The sequence below is a fragment of the Sminthopsis crassicaudata genome, chromosome 1 (assembly GCF_048593235.1).
Source record: "Sminthopsis crassicaudata isolate SCR6 chromosome 1, ASM4859323v1, whole genome shotgun sequence".
Taxonomy (NCBI): domain Eukaryota; kingdom Metazoa; phylum Chordata; class Mammalia; order Dasyuromorphia; family Dasyuridae; genus Sminthopsis; species Sminthopsis crassicaudata.
Window position 1 is genome coordinate 6,115,831 of NC_133617.1, and position 23,246 is coordinate 6,139,076.

The following is a 23,246-nucleotide window of genomic DNA, read 5'->3' on the forward strand; positions in this document are numbered from 1 at the left end:
AGCTCTCTCTTAGTTCAGGTGCAGGGGCCGCTGCATCCATCCGGTCTGGGAGGAAGCTGGTAAAGAAATAAAAAAATAATTTCCTACCCCAGGGACAGACCCCAAAAGATTTTTTAAGTATGAGCAAGAAGCCCAGAAAAACCTTAGATTCCTTCTACACAGAGAAAGAGCGGGTATCCAACCCCGAGGAAGTTACCAGCAGAGTCAGCAGATAACAACCTAAAGGGGAACGATTCCTGCCCCCCATCACATCACTCTCTCCTTGAAGAGACTATTAAAAAGTTAAGAGAGTTTGAAGAAAAATGGGGAAAGGAAAGAGAAGCTATGAAATTGGAGTTGGGAAAAATAAAGAGTTCACAGGAGATGCAGGGAAACAAAATTAGTGAATTAGAAAAGGTAAAAAATCACAGGAAAGTAGGATTTCTGAATTGGAGAAGATAAAAAAGTCTCAAGAAAATAGGATTTCTGAATTGGAAAAAGAAAATAATTCTCAAAAAAAAATTAGGGAAATGGAAAAAACTTCAATAGAGCAAAATAACTCATTTAAAAATGAAATTGGGCATTTACAAACAGAACTAAAAACTGTGAATGAAGAAAATAACTCCTTAAAAGTCAGGATGGAACAAATAGAAATGAATGATTCATTGAGAACCCGAGAATCAGTCAAACAAAACAAAAAAAAATGAGAAGCTGGAGAACAACGTCAAATACTTACTCGGAAAATCTATAGATCTGGAAAATAGATCTAGGAGAGATAATCTGCGGATCATTGGACTTCCCGAAAACTATGACCAAAAAAAGAGCCTAGATTCTGTTTTACAGGAAATTATCAAAGAGAACTGTACAGAGATGATAGAAACAGAGGGGAAAGTAGATGTTGAAAGAATTCATCGAACTCCTTCTGAAATAGACCCTAAAAAAAGAACACCACGGAATATTGTGGCTAAGCTGCAGAATTACCACACAAAGGAGAAAATCCTGCAAGCAGCTAGAAAAAAAACAATTTGAATACCAAGGTGCCACAATAAGGGTCACACAAGATCTGGCTGCCTCCACATTAAAAGATAGAAGGGCCTGGAACCTGATATTCTGAAAGGCAAAAGATCAAGGATTGCAACCAAGAATAAACTACCCAGCTAAGTTTAGCATCTGTAATCTGTACGGTTAGCTGAAGTGCAATCATTTTCCTTGAGAAATGGTGGGTTCCTTTGTCATGTCCTGCTTTCTAGAGACCCCATGCCAGGGTGATTAAAACATCCTTTCCAGGTGGAGAAGTGATCAGGCGGGACTCCTGAGGATGGTGGAAAAATGGAGTCCAATTATTTCAAGGACTTCCCCCTTTTTAAACCCTTATACACTTATGTAAAAATACTGGACATGTGCTAAGTATATACTGCGCACGTGGGACCACCTACACAACTTGCTATTGCATGTTATTGCATATTAAGGGCTCTTGGATAGGCCGAACGAATATAATAAAGATGACAAGATTCCCCAAACTAATCTATTTATTTAGTGCTATACCAATCAGACTCCCAAGAAACTATTTTAATGACCTAGAAAAAATAACAAAATTCATAAGGAAGAATAAATTTTGGTCGACAATTTCAAGGGAATTAAAGAAAAAAAAAGGCAGATGAAGGTGGCCTAGGTGTACCTGACCTCAAGCTATATTATATAGCAGCAGTCACCAAAACCATTTGGTATTGGCTAAGAAATAGACCAGTCGATCAGTGGAACAGATTAGCTACAAAGGACAAAAAAGGGAACAACTATAGCAATCTACTATTTGACAACCTCAAAGACCCCAACATTTGGGATAAAAATTCATTATTTGAAAAAAACTGTTGGGAAAACTGGAAATTGGTATGGCAGAAATTAGATATGGATCCACACTTAACACCTTATACCAAGATAAGATCAAAATGGGTCCATGCTTTAGGCATAAAGAATGAGATCATAAATAGATTAGAGGAACAGAGAATAGTCTACCTCTCAGACCTGTGGAGGAGGCAGGAATTTATGTCCAGAGGAGAACTGGAGATCGTTATTGATCACAAAATAGAAGATTTGGATTACATCAAACTAAAAAGTTCCTGTACAAACAAAACTAATGCAAACAAGATCAGAAGGGACGTAACAAATTGGGAAAATATTTTTACAGTTAAAGGTTCTGACAAAGGCCTCATTTCCAAATTTTATAGAGAGCTGACGCTAATTTATAAGAAATCAAACCATTCTCCAATGGATAAATGGTTAAAGGATATGAACAGACAATTCTCAGATGATGAAATTGAAACTATATCCACTCATATGAAAGAGTGTTCCAAATCACTACTGATCAGAGAAATGCAAATTAACACAACTCTGAGATACCACTACACCCCTGCCAGATTGGCTGAGATGACAGGAACAAACAATGAGGAATGCTGGAGGGGATGTGGGAAAACTGGGACACTGATGCATTGTTGGTGGAGCTGTGAAAGAATCCGGCCATTCTGGAGAGCAATCTGGAACTATTCCCCATAAGTCATCAAACTGTGCATACCCTTTGATCCAGCAGTGCTACTCCTGGGCTTACATCCCAAAGGAATACTGAGGAGGGGAAAGGAACCTGTAAGTACCAAAATGTTTGTAGCAGTTCTTTTTGTAGTGGCTAGAAACAAGAAGATGAATGGATGTCCATCAATTGGAGAATGGTTGGGGAAATTATGGTATATGAAGCTTATGGAAAATTATTGCTCTGTAAGAAATGACCAGCAGGATGACCAGAGAGGCTTGGAGAGACTTACATCAAGTGATGCTGAGTGAAATGCGCAGAACCAGAAGATCGCTGTACACTTCAACAACAATGCTGTATGAAGAGGTATTCTCATGGAAGTGGAGATCTTCAACATAAAGAAGATCCAACTCACTTCCAGCTGATCAATGATGGACAGAAACAAGTACACCCACAGAAAGAACAGTGGGAAGTGAATCTAAATTGTTAGCACTACTGTCTATCTACCCAGGGTACTTATACCTTCGGAATCCAATTCTTTCCGTGTAACAAGAAAAGTGGATTTACACATTTTCAAACGTTTTCCTTTGGCAGAAAGTAGGTTTTCTCCATTAAAAGGCTAAGTATCAGCATGGATAATAACTTGTTAAGAATGTATTATATGTCCCTTGTTCAGTATAAACGAACTAGATAATTTATCCACATTTTTTTCTTAAAAAGAAATGGATATATTTTATATTTACATTCCTAATTTTCTCAGTTTGGTTCACCTTCCCATACACTTAAATATATTTTTCCTTTATTTGTCACTCCTACTACATCAGAAACCAACAAGCAATTTTTAAAATGCTGGAAAAATAATGCCCTCATTACATACGTGTTTGTATCGATCATCAAAATTTATTCTTAATTGGCACATCTAAAAATGTATGTCTCTTACTGCATTCTGAGTTCATCATCTCTTGGGAAGCAGGTGAGTAGAATACCTGATCCTCAGTTCTTTGCCATTATATTTCTTGTCATTATATTGAACAGATTTCTAAAGTCAACTAATTTTCTCAGCAATGTTGTTAATTATAATTAAAGTTGCATTTCTTCTAAATGAATAATTGAATGTAACTGTAATGATTAATATATTAATGATACAAATTATTTTCTAATTATGTGCTATAACTAGATGCCCTCTATATCCATACATAGAAATGTCCCCCCAGGTACTTTGAAATTGTTAATTTCAAAGTTTCTTACACAATATTTCTTTTTTAGTTTAATTTATTTTTGTCACATTTTAAATTCTAAGCTGTTTTTTTTTATTTGACCAACATTTGACAAAGTTTTTTTTAAATTTTTTTAATTCACAAAGAAAACAGGCATTTCCATAAAAGTACAATAAACCTATTATATACAACTTCTTATTTCCTCCAAATACAAAACAAAATTATCATGTGAATTTCTTTTTTTCTTTTTCTTTCTCCTCCTCCCAAAGGTGACTATTAAATATATGTGTGTGTGTATATATGTAAGTGTAAAATTATTCTATACATTCTATTTCATCTGTTCTTCATATGCTGTTAGTACCTTTAATACGTCTTGCTTTTAATTTGCATGTTTATGAAATTATTTGTCGCTTCGTCTTTCTCAAAACCATATTGCTGTTACTGTGTAAAATGTTCTCTTGGTTCTGCTTACTTTGCTTTCCACTACTTCATGCAAGTCTTAACATGCCTTTTGAAGATCATTGAGCTCATCCTTTCTTATAGCATAGTAACTCTATACCCCAAATGATGGGGGTTCCTGCAGTTTCTAGTTCTTTTGTACCACAGATGAGTTATCAACATCCCAATCTCACTGACAGTTATGACTATTTGTTCATTTCCATCCATCTTATTTTTACTCATTATTTTCATCCTCCTCAACCTCTCTTTTTGCCCTATTTCTGCTAACTTCTCTTCTCTCCCCACCCTTCAAGATCCGGAGAACAGATGGAGCAGATTTATAAATATTTGTAAAAACCATATGAGCTCTGTGTTTCTTATACCACAGTAGTATTCCTGCAGAAATCTAAACTACAATTTGTTTAGTCATTCGCCCGTTGAAGGGCAGCCTCTTAGTTTCCAGTTCTTTGTCATCAAAAGTTCCTATAAATATTTTAGAATGTAGAGGTTCTTTTTCTTTTTCCCTAATCAGCTTGAGCAACAGACTTATTGGTGGTTTTTCTGGTATAAAGGGTATACACAAAGACAATGGTCTCTTTTAATTAAAAATTCTCCTCCTATCCATAAGGCTGATAGACAATGTGTATTTTCTTTTATTTTTCTTATAATGTCTCCCTTAATATCTAGGTCATGAAACTATTCTGATAAACAGCCTCAGGTCAAGGGAGGCCCCCTCGGGTCACAGGATGCCCCCTCGAGTCACAGGATGCCCCCTCAGGTCACGGGATGCCACCTGGGGTCTCAGGATGCCACCTTGGGTGTCAGGATGCCATGCCTGGGCACTGGATGCCACCTTGGGTCACAGGATGGTGGTAACAGGATGGCAGCTCGGGTCTCAGGATGCCACATCTGGTCACGGGATGCCACCTTGGGTCACTGGATGGCACTGAGGATTACAGGAAAGCCACTAAGGGTCACAGGATGTCAGTAACAGGATGCCCCCTTGGGTCACGGGATGCCCACTCGGATCACAGAATGCCACCTTGGGTCACAGGATGGTGGTAACAGGATGCCACCTTGGGTCACGGGATGCCCGCTCGGGTCACGGGATGCCCCTTTGGCTCACAGGATGCCCCCTTGAGTCACAGGATGCCCGCTCGGGTCACAAGATGCCCCCTTGGGTCACAGGATGCCACCCTGGGTCACGGGATGCCCCATCCGGTCAGGGGATGCCCCCTTGAGTCATGGGATACCACCTTGGGTCACAGGATGTCAGTAACAGGATGCCCCCTTGGGTCATAGGATACCCGCTCGGGTCACGGGATGCCACCTTGGGTCACAGGATGGTGGTAGCAGGATGGCAGCTCGGGTCTCAGGATGCCACATCTGGTCACGGGATGCCACCTTGGGTCACTGGATGGCACTGAGGATTACAGGAAAGCCACTAAGGGTCACAGGATGTCAGTAACAGGATGCCCCCTTGGGTCACGGGATGCCCCCTTGGGTCACGGGATGCCCCCTTGGGTCACGGGATGCCCACTCGGGTCACAGGATGCCACCTTGGGTCACAGGATGGCGGTAACGGATGCGGTCTCAGGATGCCACGTCTGGTCATGGGATGCGCATGACTGGATGCCACTGAGGATTACAGGAAAGCCACTAAGGGTCACAGGAGCATCACCGAGGGTGCAAAGGAATCTGGGACTTGGGCTGGACAGGGTGGGGAGGGGGAAAGGGAGGGGGGCAGCGGGGAGCCCGCCCTCCCCGTGGCAGAGGTGGGGCAGCGGCTGAGGGACTCTGCAGTGGTACCAGTAATGAGAATGGGTGCACCTCGTGGGAATCAGGCTTTCACAGCGGGTGGGATAGCCGGTGCTAGCACTGGGCTCTGGTTGTTGGATGCGGTGCCCTTTATTCTAAGGATGAGGTTAGGCCCCTGGGTGACCTCCTGGGGCTCACTAAGACACGGGCCAGTGAGTCTGGCACCGAGCGGGCACGTCATCCCTCGGGGTTTGACATGAAATAGTCCGGGCCCTCCACGCTGCCCACCCTTCTCCGGAGCTCCTGGGGCCCAGGGCAAGCAGAGGGACCCCCTGGGGACAGGACTGGGAGCTTCCTCCTCCGAAGCGCCCCAGGGTCTTTCTCCACAGGATCAGGTGGTGGATTTTGAGGCAGGGCCTTCCTATTTGATCTGATGTCCGGCAGAGGCCCAATTGATGCGGTCCCCAAAATGAGAGGCACTCTTGATGTCACACTCGGAGTCACAAATCTCTTCTTCAGAGCACTGAGTGCCTCTAAATAATTTTTTCTTGTCCGCTGGCTTTTTCCCTGGTCTCCGTTTAGATGGCTGACATTACTGGGAGTTACAAGGGGGGCAATTCGCACAGCGTGACCCCGGACCATTAGTCTCTCCTCATTGTGAATGTCTGTGGAGGAAGACATGACCATATGACCAAAGGGGAAGGAATCAGGAAACACATGCTGTGTGGTGTGGGAAAGATACAGCAGCCCAGGGTTTATGATCTACCAAGAGTGATACCTGGCCTTCGGAGCACAAGCGAACCCTTGACAGCATGATTTTGCCTACATTCTCCCTCGGTACTCACTTGGAGCAAGAGCAAGAGAAAATATCATTACTCCTCATTTTTCTAATAAATCACTTATTTGTGCGGGGTTGTCTGCATGGGGTCAGCCCCTTAGACCGGGAGCTCCTTCAGGCCATGGACAGCACTGGCCTATTCTTTGTATCCCCTCCCATTGCTGGGTCCACAGTAGATGAGTAATCAATGTTTATCAACTCTGACCCCCACTCATTCTTCCCCCTTTCTCACCATTTAAATTCTGCACTCTGGTTTCCCACATTCTCATTCAGTTGAGTTTTACTAATTGGAATGAAAAATTATTCCTATCACCCCCAAAGAAAAAAAGGGATTTTTAACATTTTAATTTATTTACTTAATATTTTTCCCAGCTTACTTTCAAAACATTTTCCTTACATTTATTTATCAGATTTTTGCTTTGTACATCTTTCCCTATAATGAAGAAACTCCACTGAAAATTAGCAAAACATTTCCATAAAAATTGTGGGGGAAAAATCCAGACATCTCTCACCCTCCTGAAAAATAAAATGCCTTCAGAAAAAATAAGTGAAAAATAAAAAGATAAAGAGGGAAATAGAGAATGTTTCCATTTGTCTTCAGACACAATCATTCCTTCTCTGTGAACTGAAATCAGCCCTTCAATATCTGAACTTCTTCAGAGTAGTTGTGGAGGATTGTGTCACTGAGAATAACAAAATCTGTTTTAGCTCGTCCTCTCAGAACACTGCTATCCTTCCATGTATGGCCTATATGACTGCGTTCATGGAGGATTTCCCACATTTTTTCCAGAGAAGATACTGCTCTTCATTTCCCAGAGAGCAATGTTATTCCATCAGAGAAACTTGCTTTAAAATCACTTTTATATTTAATTGTATTTCCCCCCACTTATTCTCTCTCTTTTCACTCTGTCTCTCCTCAAAAGTGTTTCACTACGGATCACTGACTCCCACAAAATGACCTGTTCTTTGGTGACCCCCCCTTCCCATATTCCCTTCCAGCCCCAGTTTCCTGCAGTCTAAGATAAAGGGCGATATCCCTATTCAGTATTTATGGTGTCTCCTATTTAAACCAGAACTGATGAGAGTAAGGTGTTCTCAACCAACCTCTTCTCTCCCTCTTTCGCTCCACTGGAAAAAAACTTTTCACACCTTTATTTCTCATGGCAGATAATTTTCCCCATTCCGCTTTTCCCTTTTCCTGGTACATACCCATCCCTCTCCTTTCCAACACTTAAAAATTGAAAAAAAAAGATATTATCCATTTCTATTCACCTCACACCCCTTATTATCTAGTGAGATATATACATATCCTTATACTGAAAATTTATGTATAGTCCTTCTAATGGACAGAAGATTGAGAACGAAACAGAAAAAGCCTAAAACACTTCCACGTATATTGATCCTGCTACAGTCTCTCTCTGGAGCTCTCTCCCCCAACTGCCACATAACTTCTGTTGGACATTTTGACCCGGATGTCCAATTGCTTGGGAATCTCAAAATATGCAAAACAGAATCTGTTCTTTGTCCCACACCCTCTGCCCTCTTCTGAAATTCCCTTTTCTGTCACCAGGGTTGCAGGCTCAGCCATCCTCCACTCTTCCCTTCGCTCAGCCCACATATCATATATTGACTGAGGCATCTTCTGATTCCTTGCTCAACATTCCCCCCCCCTGAGGTATTCTTTTCTTTGCTGCCATAGCTAGCAACCTGGGCCCCTGTCCACCTGTCTCCTAAGCTCCTCTGATAGCCTCGGTGTTCCATGAAGATTAGGCCCTCTGACATTAGTCTTGTATTTTCTCTCTTTCTCTGGCATATTCCAGTTGATGTACTTTGATTCCTCCCTCTTTAAATGAATTTTGTGGATACATTCCTCATTTAATAGAAGGATTGATTTAAGAACAAATACCACGACATGCTTCTTAATTGATTCTCACCATGGGGATGTACTCTGTTCCTCCTTTGCATTCTTCACCTTTTCCTAAGGAAAAAGAATGTCAACAAAAAAATTAGTAAGCTTTGGTTCTCAGAAGTCCCCCATCTTCCCAGCTAAAGGAGCTGCAAGCAGTGCAAGAAGGCTCTAATAGCTCATCAGACACAGCCCAGCCATTGCCTTTCATTGTGGGCAATGTTTTGATACTAGAACCAGCCTCAACACAATTGATAAAAATGATCCATTCCCACAGGTGCCCTTTCCTGTTTCTCTCTTTTCTCCTCTCTCCTCATTATTACAAGGAATCCAAGGCAGCCACTGACACTCTCCTTTGTATCACAAGAGAAGAAAAAGATGAAACTTTTTACATAAAGCGTCTGTCTGCATAAAGAAGAATCTGCCCAATTCATTTGTTTGCTGTGGTGAGTACCATCTGTCAGCCTGCTCAAAGTGCAAAATTTCTGAGAATAATAACCAGAGTCTTGGATTTCACCAGATGCTATGGACCTGTCAGCCTTACAGTGCACTGGCTCCGCACCCTGCCTCTTCTTTCCCTGAAGAGTTTTCTCCTATTTCTGTTCTCAAGTCCACAAGACCTAAGGCAAAGGACTGACCACAATGTGGGTCTGAAGGGCCAGACATAGAGACTTGGGCAAACCTTTCTTAACCCTTTCAGTGCCTTAAAGCCTACCAGCTTTCTAAGAAGTAATGAAAGATGGTCCACCCAACTAGGGGGAGAAAGGGATTTTCCACACCTACATTGTATATCTACAAGCACAATGAACAACCTTGTCCACCCACTCCAGTGAAAAAATCAAAATACAATGGATATACATTTTGAGATTACAAAGAACTTATTTTTTTACTTAATTCACGGTTTGGAGAAAGGGGGAATAGGCTCCAGTAGCTCTCAGAAGGTACCTTGTCAGAAAAAACGTTTAAGAACTTTGATACTATTCTGCCCAATCTCCAAAGGGGTGCACAGCTGTCTGATGGTTCAGCTGGATCCCCCAATGAATCAAACAATAGAATTGTTTGAATGTTCTGAGCAATGAAGACCCGGAGGCAGTCTCAGGCTCACATCAGGGAGAGAGAGGGGGAACTCCTCTATTCTGTCCTTTGTACTGTACTAGACAGCTTTTCCCAATAGACCATCTCCCTGGATCCTTACATCAACCCTGTGAGGAAACTGGCAAACGGGAGAAGTGGTTTCCCTCAGGGACACTGGGCTCTGAGACTGAATTTGAAAGTCAGATCCCCCCAACTGCCAGGTCCATGTCTGTCTGCTACTTAAGAACAGAGGAGCCTCTTCGGGATCACAATGAAAACCCATTTTCTTTGTAGGTGAGTCTCAGAGGGTTTGAGTTCTCTCCCAAGCGTCTACAGAAGTGTCCTCTCTTATGATCTCAGTTGTATTCAGGACACTGAAGACATAGAAACAAGCGTCTTGTCCATTTCCAATTGCTGGCCCAAGGAAGGTCTCTCGTATTAAGCTCTACAACAATGACTTCCCACAAAATTACACACGTCCCCCCAGAATACAAACTCCCTCATTCCTCCTCCTACGTGTATTTGGCTGTGCCCATCCCCAGCATCGTCTGTATCATGGAGCCTCTTACCTGTTGGAGGTTTTACGAGATGCCCCTTCGCTGGCTCGTAAAGTCCCAGTAGAATTCGAAGTAGAATTAGAAAGTGGAAAGAAGAAAAGTTGAAAGAAGAAACCAACACAAATACACACAAACAAACACAGAGAGAAATACACATTCGACTTGCTCGCCCTCTCTGTTGCTCTCTGGCTCACTCCCTCTCTCACTCTCTCTCTCGCACAGAGAACATGGTTACTCAGACTCCTGGCCTTTTATCCTAATACCCCTTTGTGAGGTAGTGATGACATCAAATGCAACCATTTTTCTGTTACATCAGTTACTGCCTGCAAATGTTAAAAGCATGTGCACAAAATACCATAGAAACATAAAAGAACAACTAATTGTATATAGCCCCAGGGAAAATTCAAAGACAATATTTTCAATATTTAGGATATGAAGTATACCCTAAGGTACTTACAGTACCAAAACTTTCTTTAAGAACAGAGAAGTTAAAGGGACCTTTATGTGCCAAAATGTATGTGGCCTCTCTTTTGGTAGTGGCTAGAAATTGGAAGATAAATGGATGTCCATCAATTGGAAAATGGTTGGGTAAATTATGGTATATGAAGGTTATGGAATATTATTGCTCTGTATTAAATGACTAGCAGGACGAATACAGACAGGTTTGGAGAGACTTACATCAACTGCTGCTGAGTGAAATGTGCAGAACCAGAAGATCGCTGTACACTTCAACAACAATGCTGTAGGAGGATGTATTCTGATGGAAGTGGATATCTTCAACATAAAGAAGATCCAACTCACTTCCAGTTGATCAGTGATGGACAGAAATAACTACACCCAGAGAAGGAACACTGGGAAGTGAATGGAAATTGTTAGCACTACTGTCTATCTACCCAGGTTACTTATACCTTCGGAATCTAATACTTAACGTGCAACAAGAAAAGTGGATTTACACACATATATTGAATCTAGGTTATACTGTAACATGTAAAATGTTTGGGATTGCCTGTCATCTAGGGAAGGGAGTATAGAGAGGAAGGGGAAAATTTGGAAAAATGAATACAAGGGATAATGTTATAAAGAAAATTACTCATAAATATCTACTGTCAAAAATTTTTATAATTATAAAAAAAGAACAGAGAAGTTTAACATTTTAAATGACTTTCTGAAAGTGATAGGAGATATCCAATGGATGTGTCTGGAATTAGGGTTAACTACCTATCAATTACAACCATTATATGGCATTTTAAGAGGACACACTGCTTTAGACTCACCATGCCAGCTTATAAAAGAAGCTCAAGAGGCTTAATTATTATTAATTGGGACACTGTCTCCCAGAAATCTAATGCTGTGCTTGTACTCCCCTGGTAAGTCTCAGCTAAATGGTCAGAGAAGTCAGGTGGCTGTCCCCAGGCCTCCAGGAACAAGAAGTGGCCCTTGATGTCACATTCTTGCCCTGATTCCTATTTCGCTCAGTTCTCTAGAGCCCATTCAGAGGTCATGCTATCCTGGCTGGGGAGATATTTGAATCTGCACAATCCTTATTCTGTGACTGCTTCTCAGTCATTATTGAATTGAGAAGTATTTTTAATCTTCAAAGATAAAGATAAATTCTAGGGGAGAGATGACCAAACTGTTTAATGAGAATCTGTGGCAAATAGACTTTGAAATCCAATGAAGGCAGAGTGGCTTTGGTTCAGGAAACTATGGAATGAAGAAGCGTCCTTTCTCTGCTCTTATACTCCAGTCTTCCAATCATAGCAGAGATTGGAAGGCAGTAACTGATGTAACAGAAAAATGGTTGCATTTGATGTCATCACTACCTCACAAAGGGGTATTAGGATAAAAGGCCAGGAGTCTGAGTAACCATGTTCTCTGTGCGAGAGAGAGAGTGAGAGAGGGAGTGAGCCAGAGAGCAACAGAGAGGGCGAGCAAGTCGAATGTGTATTTCTCTCTGTGTTTGTTTGTGTGTATTTGTGTTGGTTTCTTCTTTCAACTTTTCTTCTTTCCACTTTCTAATTCTACTTCGAATTCTACTGGGACTTTACGAGCCAGCGAAGGGGCATCTCGTAAAACCTCCAACAGGTAAGAGGCTCCATGATACAGACGATGCTGGGGATGGGCACAGCCAAATACACGTAGGAGGAGGAATGAGGGAGTTTGTATTCTGGGGGGACGTGTGTAATTTTGTGGGAAGTCATTGTTGTAGAGCTTAATACGAGAGACCTTCCTTGGGCCAGCAATTGGAAATGGACAAGACGCTTGTTTCTATGTCTTCAGTGTCCTGAATACAACTGAGATCATAAGAGAGGACACTTCTGTAGACGCTTGGGAGAGAACTCAAACCCTCTGAGACTCACCTACAAAGAAAATGGGTTTTCATTGTGATCCCGAAGAGGCTCCTCTGTTCTTAAGTAGCAGACAGACATGGACCTGGCAGTTGGGGGGATCTGACTTTCAAATTCAGTCTCAGAGCCCAGTGTCCCTGAGGGAAACCACTTCTCCCGTTTGCCAGTTTCCTCACAGGGTTGATGTAAGGATCCAGGGAGATGGTCTATTGGGAAAAGCTGTCTAGTACAGTACAAAGGACAGAATAGAGGAGTTCCCCCTCTCTCTCCCTGATGTGAGCCTGAGACTGCCTCCGGGTCTTCATTGCTCAGAACATTCAAACAATTCTATTGTTTGATTCATTGGGGGATCCAGCTGAACCATCAGACAGCTGTGCACCCCTTTGGAGATTGGGCAGAATAGTATCAAAGTTCTTAAACGTTTTTTCTGACAAGGTACCTTCTGAGAGCTACTGGAGCCTATTCCCCCTTTCTCCAAACCGTGAATTAAGTAAAAAAATAAGTTCTTTGTAATCTCAAAATGTATATCCATTGTATTTTGATTTTTTCACTGGAGTGGGTGGACAAGGTTGTTCATTGTGCTTGTAGATATACAATGTAGGTGTGGAAAATCCCTTTCTCCCCCTAGTTGGGTGGACCATCTTTCATTACTTCTTAGAAAGCTGGTAGGCTTTAAGGCACTGAAAGGGTTAAGAAAGGTTTGCCCAAGTCTCTATGTCTGGCCCTTCAGACCCACATTGTGGTCAGTCCTTTGCCTTAGGTCTTGTGGACTTGAGAACAGAAATAGGAGAAAACTCTTCAGGGAAAGAAGAGGCAGGGTGCGGAGCCAGTGCACTGTAAGGCTGACAGGTCCATAGCATCTGGTGAAATCCAAGACTCTGGTTATTATTCTCAGAAATTTTGCACTTTGAGCAGGCTGACAGATGGTACTCACCACAGCAAACAAATGAATTGGGCAGATTCTTCTTTATGCAGACAGACGCTTTATGTAAAAAGTTTCATCTTTTTCTTCTCTTGTGATACAAAGGAGAGTGTCAGTGGCTGCCTTGGATTCCTTGTAATAATGAGGAGAGAGGAGAAAAGAGAGAAACAGGAAAGGGCACCTGTGGGAATGGATCATTTTTATCAATTGTGTTGAGGCTGGTTCTAGTATCAAAACATTGCCCACAATGAAAGGCAATGGCTGGGCTGTGTCTGATGAGCTATTAGAGCCTTCTTGCACTGCTTGCAGCTCCTTTAGCTGGGAAGATGGGGGACTTCTGAGAACCAAAGCTTACTAATTTTTTTGTTGACATTCTTTTTCCTTAGGAAAAGGTGACCATGCAAAGGAGGAACAGAGTACATCCCCATGGTGAGAATCAATTAAGAAGCATGTCGTGGTATTTGTTCTTAAATCAATCCTTCTATTAAATGAGGAATGTATCCACAAAATTCATTTAAAGAGGGAGGAATCAAAGTACATCAACTGGAATATGCCAGAGAAAGAGAGAAAATACAAGACTAATGTCAGAGGGCCTAATCTTCATGGAACACCGAGGCTATCAGAGGAGCTTAGGAGACAGGTGGACAGGGGCCCAGGTTGCTAGCTATGGCAGCAAAGAAAAGAATACCTCAGGGGGGGGGAATGTTGAGCAAGGAATCAGAAGATGCCTCAGTCAATATATGATATGTGGGCTGAGCGAAGGGAAGAGTGGAGGATGGCTGAGCCTGCAACCCTGGTGACAGAAAAGGGAATTTCAGAAGAGGGCAGAGGGTGTGGGACAAAGAACAGATTCTGTTTTGCATATTTTGAGATTCCCAAGCAATTGGACATCCGGGTCAAAATGTCCAACAGAAGTTATGTGGCAGTTGGGGGAGAGAGCTCCAGAGAGAGACTGTAGCAGGATCAATATACGTGGAAGTGTTTTAGGCTTTTTCTGTTTCGTTCTCAATCTTCTGTCCATTAGAAGGACTATACATAAATTTTCAGTATAAGGATATGTATATATCTCACTAGATAATAAGGGGTGTGAGGTGAATAGAAATGGATAATATCTTTTTTTTTCAATTTTTAAGTGTTGGAAAGGAGAGGGATGGGTATGTACCAGGAAAAGGGAAAAGCGGAATGGGGAAAATTATCTGCCATGAGAAATAAAGGTGTGAAAAGTTTTTTTCCAGTGGAGCGAAAGAGGGAGAGAAGAGGTTGGTTGAGAACACCTTACTCTCATCAGTTCTGGTTTAAATAGGAGACACCATAAATACTGAATAGGGATATCGCCCTTTATCTTAGACTGCAGGAAACTGGGGCTGGAAGGGAATATGGGAAGGGGGGGTCACCAAAGAACAGGTCATTTTGTGGGAGTCAGTGATCCGTAGTGAAACACTTTTGAGGAGAGACAGAGTGAAAAGAGAGAGAATAAGTGGGGGGAAATACAATTAAATATAAAAGTGATTTTAAAGCAAGTTTCTCTGATGGAATAACATTGCTCTCTGGGAAATGAAGAGCAGTATCTTCTCTGGAAAAAATGTGGGAAATCCTCCATGAACGCAGTCATATAGGCCATACATGGAAGGATAGCAGTGTTCTGAGAGGACGAGCTAAAACAGATTTTGTTATTCTCAGTGACACAATCCTCCACAACTACTCTGAAGAAGTTCAGATATTGAAGGGCTGATTTCAGTTCACAGAGAAGGAATGATTGTGTCTGAAGACAAATGGAAACATTCTCTATTTCCCTCTTTATCTTTTTATTTTTCACTTATTTTTTCTGAAGGCATTTTATTTTTCAGGAGGGTGAGAGATGTCTGGATTTTTCCCCCACAATTTTTATGGAAATGTTTTGCTAATTTTCAGTGGAGTTTCTTCATTATAGGGAAAGATGTACAAAGCAAAAATCTGATAAATAAATGTAAGGAAAATGTTTTGAAAGTAAGCTGGGAAAAATATTAAGTAAATAAATTAAAATGTTAAAAATCCCTTTTTTTCTTTGGGGGTGATAGGAATAATTTTTCATTCCAATTAGTAAAACTCAACTGAATGAGAATGTGGGAAACCAGAGTGCAGAATTTAAATGGTGAGAAAGGGGGAAGAATGAGTGGGGGTCAGAGTTGATAAACATTGATTACTCATCTACTGTGGGCCCAGCAATGGGAGGGGATACAAAGAATAGGCCAGTGCTGTCCATGGCCTGAAGGAGCTCCCGGTCTAAGGGGCTGACCCCATGCAGACAACCCCGCACAAATAAGTGATTTATTAGAAAAATGAGGAGTAATGATATTTTCTCTTGCTCTTGCTCCAAGTGAGTACCGAGGGAGAATGTAGGCAAAAGCATGCTGTCAAGGGTTCGCTTGTGCTCCGAAGGCCAGGTATCACTCTTGGTAGATCATAAACCCTGGGCTACTGTATCTTTCCCACACCACACAGCATGTGTTTCCTGATTCCTTCCCCTTTGGTCATATGGTCATGTCTTCCTCCACAGACATTCACAATGAGGAGAGACTAATGGTCCGGGGTCACGCTGTGCGAATTGCCCCCCTTGTAACTCCCAGTAATGTCAGCCATCTAAACGGAGACCAGGGAAAAAGCCAGCGGACAAGAAAAAATTATTTAGAGGCACTCAGTGCTCTGAAGAAGAGATTTGTGACTCCAACTGTGACATCAAGAGTGCCTCTCATTTTGGGGACCGCATCAATTGGGCCTCTGCCGGACATCAGATCAAATAGGAAGGCCCTGCCTCAAAATCCACCACCTGATCCTGTGGAGAAAGACCCTGGGGCGCTTCGGAGGAGGAAGCTCCCAGTCCTGTCCCCAGGGGGTCCCTCTGCTTGCCCTGGGCCCCAGGAGCTCCGGAGAAGGGTGGGCAGCGTGGAGGGCCCGGACTATTTCATGTCAAACCCCGAGGGATGACGTGCCCGCTCGGTGCCAGACTCACTGGCCCGTGTCTTAGTGAGCCCCAGGAGGTCACCCAGGGGCCTAACCTCATCCTTAGAATAAAGGGCACCGCATCCAACAACCAGAGCCCAGTGCTAGCACCGGCTATCCCACCCGCTGTGAAAGCCTGATTCCCACGAGGTGCACCCATTCTCATTACTGGTACCACTGCAGAGTCCCTCAGCCGCTGCCCCACCTCTGCCACGGGGAGGGCGGGCTCCCCGCTGCCCCCCTCCCTTTCCCCCTCCCCACCCTGTCCAGCCCAAGTCCCAGATTCCTTTGCACCCTCGGTGATGCTCCTGTGACCCTTAGTGGCTTTCCTGTAATCCTCAGTGGCATCCAGTCATGCGCATCCCATGACCAGACGTGGCATCCTGAGACCGCATCCGTTACCGCCATCCTGTGACCCAAAGTGGCATCCTGTGACCCGAGTGGGCATCCCGTGACCCAAGGGGGCATCCCGTGACCCAAGGGGGCATCCCGTGACCCAAGGGGGCATCCTGTTACTGACATCCTGTGACCCTTAGTGGCTTTCCTGTAATCCTCAGTGCCATCCAGTGACCCAAGGTGGCATCCCGTGACCAGATGTGGCATCCTGAGACCCGAGCTGCCATCCTGTTACCACCATCCTGTGACCCAAGGTGGCATCCCGTGACCCGAGCGGGTATCCTATGACCCAAGGGGGCATCCTGTTACTGACATCCTGTGACCCAAGGTGGTATCCCATGACTCAAGGGGGCATCCCCTGACCGGATGGGGCATCCCGTGACCCAGGGTGGCATCCTGTGACCCAAGGGGGCATCTTGTGACCCGAGCGGGCATCCTGTGACTCAAGGGGGCATCCTGTGAGCCAAAGGGGCATCCCGTGACCCGAGCGGGCATCCCGTGACCCAAGGTGGCATCCTGTTACCACCATCCTGTGACCCAAGGTGGCATTCTGTGATCCGAGTGGGCATCCCGTGACCCAAGGGGGCATCCTGTTACTGACATCCTGTGACCCTTAGTGGCTTTCCTGTAATCCTCAGTGCCATCCAGTGACCCAAGGTGGCATCCCGTGACCAGATGTGGCATCCTGAGACCCGAGCTGCCATCCTGTTACCACCATCCTGTGACCCAAGGTGGCATCCAGTGCCCAGGCATGGCATCCTGACACCCAAGGTGGCATCCTGAGACCCCAGGTGGCATCCCGTGACCTGAGGGGGCATCCTGTGACTCGAGGGGGCATCCTGTGACCCGAGGGGGCCTCCCTTGACCTGAGGCTGTTTATCAGAATAGTTTCATGACCTAGATATTAAGGGAGACATTATAAGAAAAATAAAAGAAAATACACATTGTCTATCAGCCTTATGGATAGGAGGAGAATTTTTAATTAAAAGAGACCATTGTCTTTGTGTATACCCTTTATACCAGAAAAACCACCAATAAGTCTGTTGCTCAAGCTGATTAGGGAAAAAGAAAAAGAACCTCTACATTCTAAAATATTTATAGGAACTTTTGATGACAAAGAACTGGAAACTAAGAGGCTGCCCTTCAACGGGCGAATGACTAAACAAATTGTAGTTTAGATTTCTGCAGGAATACTACTGTGGTATAAGAAACACAGAGCTCATATGGTTTTTACAAATATTTATAAATCTGCTCCATCTGTTCTCCGGATCTTGAAGGGTGGGGAGAGAAGAGAAGTTAGCAGAAATAGGGCAAAAAGAGAGGTTGAGGAGGATGAAAATAATGAGTAAAAATAAGATGGATGGAAATGAACAAATAGTCATAACTGTCAGTGAGATTGGGATGTTGATAACTCTTCTGTGGTACAAAAGAACTAGAAACTACAGGAACCCCCATCATTTGGGGTATAGAGTTACTATGCTATAAGAAAGGATGAGCTCAATGATCTTCAAAAGGCATGTTAAGACTTGCATGAAGTAGTGGAAAGCAAAGTAAGCAGAACCAAGAGAACATTTTACACAGTAACAGCAATATGGTTTTGAGAAAGACGAAGCGACAAATAATTTCATAAACATGCAAATTAAAAGCAAGACGTATTAAAGGTACTAACAGCATATGAAGAACAGATGAAATAGAATGTATAGAATAATTTTACACTTACATATATACACACACACATATATTTAATAGTCACCTTTGGGAGGAGGAGAAAGAAAAAGAAAAAAAGAAATTCACATGATAATTTTGTTTTGTATTTGGAGGAAATAAGAAGTTGTATATAATAGGTTTATTGTACTTTTATGGAAATGCCTGTTTTCTTTGTGAATTAAAAAAATTTAAAAAAAACTCTGTCAAATGTTGGTCAAATAAAAAAAAACAGCTTAGAATTTAAAATGTGACAAAAATAAATTAAACTAAAAAAGAAATATTGTGTAAGAAACTTTGAAATTAACAATTTCAAAGTACCTGGGGGGACATTTCTATGTATGGATATAGAGGGCATCTAGTTATAGCACATAATTAGAAAATAATTTGTATCATTAATATATTAATCATTACAGTTACATTCAATTATTCATTTAGAAGAAATGCAACTTTAATTATAATTAACAACATTGCTGAGAAAATTAGTTGACTTTAGAAATCTGTTCAATATAATGACAAGAAATATAATGGCAAAGAACTGAGGATCAGGTATTCTACTCACCTGCTTCCCAAGAGATGATGAACTCAGAATGCAGTAAGAGACATACATTTTTAGATGTGCCAATTAAGAATAAATTTTGATGATCGATACAAACACGTATGTAATGAGGGCATTATTTTTCCAGCATTTTAAAAATTGCTTGTTGGTTTCTGATGTAGTAGGAGTGACAAATAAAGGAAAAATATATTTAAGTGTATGGGAAGGTGAACCAAACTGAGAAAATTAGGAATGTAAATATAAAATATATCCATTTCTTTTTAAGAAAAAAATGTGGATAAATTATCTAGTTCGTTTATACTGAACAAGGGACATATAATACATTCTTAACAAGTTATTATCCATGCTGATACTTAGCCTTTTAATGGAGAAAACCTACTTTCTGCCAAAGGAAAACGTTTGAAAATGTGTAAATCCACTTTTCTTGTTACACGGAAAGAATTGGATTCCGAAGGTATAAGTACCCTGGGTAGATAGACAGTAGTGCTAACAATTTAGATTCACTTCCCACTGTTCTTTCTGTGGGTGTACTTGTTTCTGTCCATCATTGATCAGCTGGAAGTGAGTTGGATCTTCTTTATGTTGAAGATCTCCACTTCCATGAGAATACCTCTTCATACAGCATTGTTGTTGAAGTGTACAGCGATCTTCTGGTTCTGCGCATTTCACTCAGCATCACTTGATGTAAGTCTCTCCAAGCCTCTCTGGTCATCCTGCTGGTCATTTCTTACAGAGCAATAATTTTCCATAAGCTTCATATACCATAATTTCCCCAACCATTCTCCAATTGATGGACATCCATTCATCTTCTAGTTTCTAGCCACTACAAAAAGAAATGCTACAAACATTTTGGTACTTACAGGTCCCTTTCCCCTCCTCAGTATTCCTTTGGGATGTAAGCCCAGGAGTAGCACTGCTGGATCAAAGGGTATGCACAGTTTGATGACTTATGGGGAATAGTTCCAGATTGCTCTCCAGAATGGCCGGATTCTTTCACAGCTCCACCAACAATGCATCAGTGTCCCAGTTTTCCCACATCCCCTCCAGCATTCCTCATTGTTTGTTCCTGTCATCTCAGCCAACCTGGCAGGGGTGTAGTGGTATCTCAGAGTTGTCTTAATTTGCATTTCTCTGATCAGTAGTGATTTGGAACACTCTTTCATATGAGTGGATATAGTTTCAATTTCATCATCTGAGAATTGTCTGTTCATATCCTTTAACCATTTATCCATTGGAGAATGGTTTGATTTCTTATAAATTAGCGTCAGCTCTCTATAAAATTTGGAAATGAGGCCTTTGTCAGAACCTTTAACTGTAAAAATATTTTCCCAATTTGTTACGTCCCTTCTGATCTTGTTTGCATTAGTTTTGTTTGTACAGGAACTTTTTAGTTTGATGTAATCCAAATCTTCTATTTTGTGATCAATAACGATCTCCAGTTCTCCTCTGGACATAAATTCCTGCCTCCTCCACAGGTCTGAGAGGTAGACTATTCTCTGTTCCTCTAATCTATTTATGATCTCATTCTTTATGCCTAAAGCATGGACCCATTTTGATCTTATCTTGGTATAAGGTGTTAAGTGTGGATCCATATCTAATTTCTGCCATACCAATTTCCAGTTTTCCCAACAGTTTTTTTCAAATAATGAATTTTTATCCCAAATGTTGGGGTCTTTGAGGTTGTCAAATAGTAGATTGCTATAGTTGTTCCCTTTTTTGTCCTTTGTAGCTAATCTGTTCCACTGATCGACTGGTCTATTTCTTAGCCAATACCAAATGGTTTTGGTGACTGCTGCTATATAATATAGCTTGAGGTCAGGTACACCTAGGCCACCTTCATCTGCCTTTTTTTTTTCTTTAATTCCCTTGAAATTGTCGACCAAAATTTATTCTTCCATATGAATTTTGTTATTTTTTCTAGGTCATTAAAATAGTTTCTTGGGAGTCTGATTGGTATAGCACTAAACAAATAGATTAGTTTGGGGACTCTTGTCATCTTTATTATATTCGTTCGGCCTATCCAAGAGCCCTTAATATGCAATAACATGCAATAGCAAGTTGTGTAGGTGGTCCCACGTGCGCAGTATATACTTAGCACATGTCCAGTATTTTTACATAAGTGTATAAGGGTTTAAAAAGGGGGAAGTCCTTGAAATAATTGGACTCCATTTTTCCACCATCCTCAGGAGTCCCGCCTGATCACTTCTCCACCTGGAAAGGATGTTTTAATCACCCTGGCATGGGGTCTCTAGAAAGCAGGACATGACAAAGGAACCCACCATTTCTCAAGGAAAATGATTGCACTTCAGCTAACCGTACAGATTACAGATGCTAAACTTAGCTGGGTAGTTTATTCTTGGTTGCAATCCTTGATCTTTTGCCTTTCAGAATATCAGGTTCTAGGCCCTTCTATCTTTTAATGTGGAGGCAGCCAGATCTTGTGTGACCCTTATTGTGGCACCTTGGTATTCAAATTGTTTTTTTTCTAGCTGCTTGCAGGATTTTCTCCTTTGTGTGGTAATTCTGCAGCTTAGCCACAATATTCCGTGGTGTTCTTTTTTTAGGGTCTATTTCAGAAGGAGTTCGATGAATTCTTTCAACATCTACTTTCCCCTCTGTTGCTATCATCTCTGGACAGTTCTCTTTGATAATTTCCTGTAAAACAGAATCTAGGCTCTTTTTTTGGTCATAGTTTTCGGGAAGTCCAATGATCCGCAGATTATCTCTCCTAGATCTATTTTCCAGATCTATAGATTTTCCCAGTAAGTATTTGACGTTGTTCTCCAGCTTCTCATTTTTTTTGTTTTGTTTGACTGATTCTCGGGTTCTCAATGAATCATTCATTTCTATTTGTTCCATCCTGACTTTTAAGGAGTTATTTTCTTCATTCACAGTTTTTAGTTCTGTTTGTAAATGCCCAATTTCATTTTTAAATGAGTTATTTTGCTCTATTGAATTTTTTTCCATTTCCCTAATTTTTTTTTGAGAATTATTTTCTTTTTCCAATTCAGAAATCCTATTTTCTTGAGACTTTTTTATCTTCTCCAATTCAGAAATCCTACTTTCCTGTGATTTTTTACCTTTTCTAATTCACTAATTTTGTTTCCCTGCATCTCCTGTGAACTCTTTATTTTTCCCAACTCCAATTTCATAGCTTCTCTTTCCTTTCCCCATTTTTCTTCAAACTCTCTTAACTTTTTAATAGTCTCTTCAAGGAGAGAGTGATGTGATGGGGGGCAGGAATCGTTCCCCTTTAGGTTGTTATCTGCTGACTCTGCTGGTAACTTCCTCGGGGTTGGATACCCGCTCTTTCTCTGTGTAGAAGGAATCTAAGGTTTTTCTGGGCTTCTTGCTCATACTTAAAAAATCTTTTGGGGTCTGTCCCTGGGGTAGGAAATTATTTTTTTATTTCTTTACCAGCTTCCTCCCAGACCGGATGGATGCAGCGGCCCCTGCACCTGAACTAAGAGAGAGCTCTGGGAGAGAGTTCCCCACCCCCTCCCTTGAAGTGCCTCAGAGGTGACCCCCACTGCTGTGCTCTGAGGATGCTGTGTTTTAGTGGCTTCCCTGAGGTTGAGACTGAACAGGAAAGGCGGCTGAAAGCCTAGCCTATGCGTCCCGGTGGGGCGTGGATGTGTGCAGCAGGTGACTTTGTGAAAAGCCCCTGCGCTCAAACTGGAAGTGTCTGCCAGAAACCGCGGCCCCTAGTTCAGAGGTTCCGCATCTCTGGGACTTCCGTTCCACCGCCTCCAGCCAGCCGAGCCAGGCACTATGAGTTACCGTCCCGCCCACTCTTCAGTCTCCTAACTTCCCCGAGGTAAAAGCCTGGATCGCCTATGTCGGCCAAGCCCCCGGTGCCGAGATCTGCTGAGTCACCCCTGGGATCCGGGAAGATCCAATCTGGTTTTAAATTTTAGAGTGGCTTAGATTTCTCCTCTCCACTGCTGTTTTATAAGCAGAGGAGAGCTAACAGCCTGTGCCCGATTCTTCTATCTCGGTGGATTCTCTGATCCCAGAGCCCTCCCCAGCGCGACCGGCGCAGTGTGCCAC

General features: G+C 42.2%; 1 long non-coding RNA gene across 5 annotated transcripts; it reads left to right on the forward strand.

Moving 5' to 3' along the window:
- Nucleotides 1–11,976: 11,976 nt before the first annotated feature.
- Nucleotides 11,977–17,881, forward strand: LOC141551347 (uncharacterized). Of its 5 annotated transcripts, none has more exons than XR_012484847.1 (4): nucleotides 11,977–12,373; nucleotides 13,945–13,987; nucleotides 16,095–17,261; nucleotides 17,572–17,881. It is a non-coding gene; the product is annotated as an uncharacterized LOC141551347 (long non-coding RNA). The 5 variants fall into 5 exon arrangements; XR_012484870.1 differs by having other exon boundaries at nucleotides 16,095–16,977; nucleotides 17,095–17,881; XR_012484868.1 differs by having other exon boundaries at nucleotides 11,983–12,373; nucleotides 16,095–16,471; nucleotides 16,880–17,881.
- Nucleotides 17,882–23,246: the final 5,365 nt, after the last annotated feature.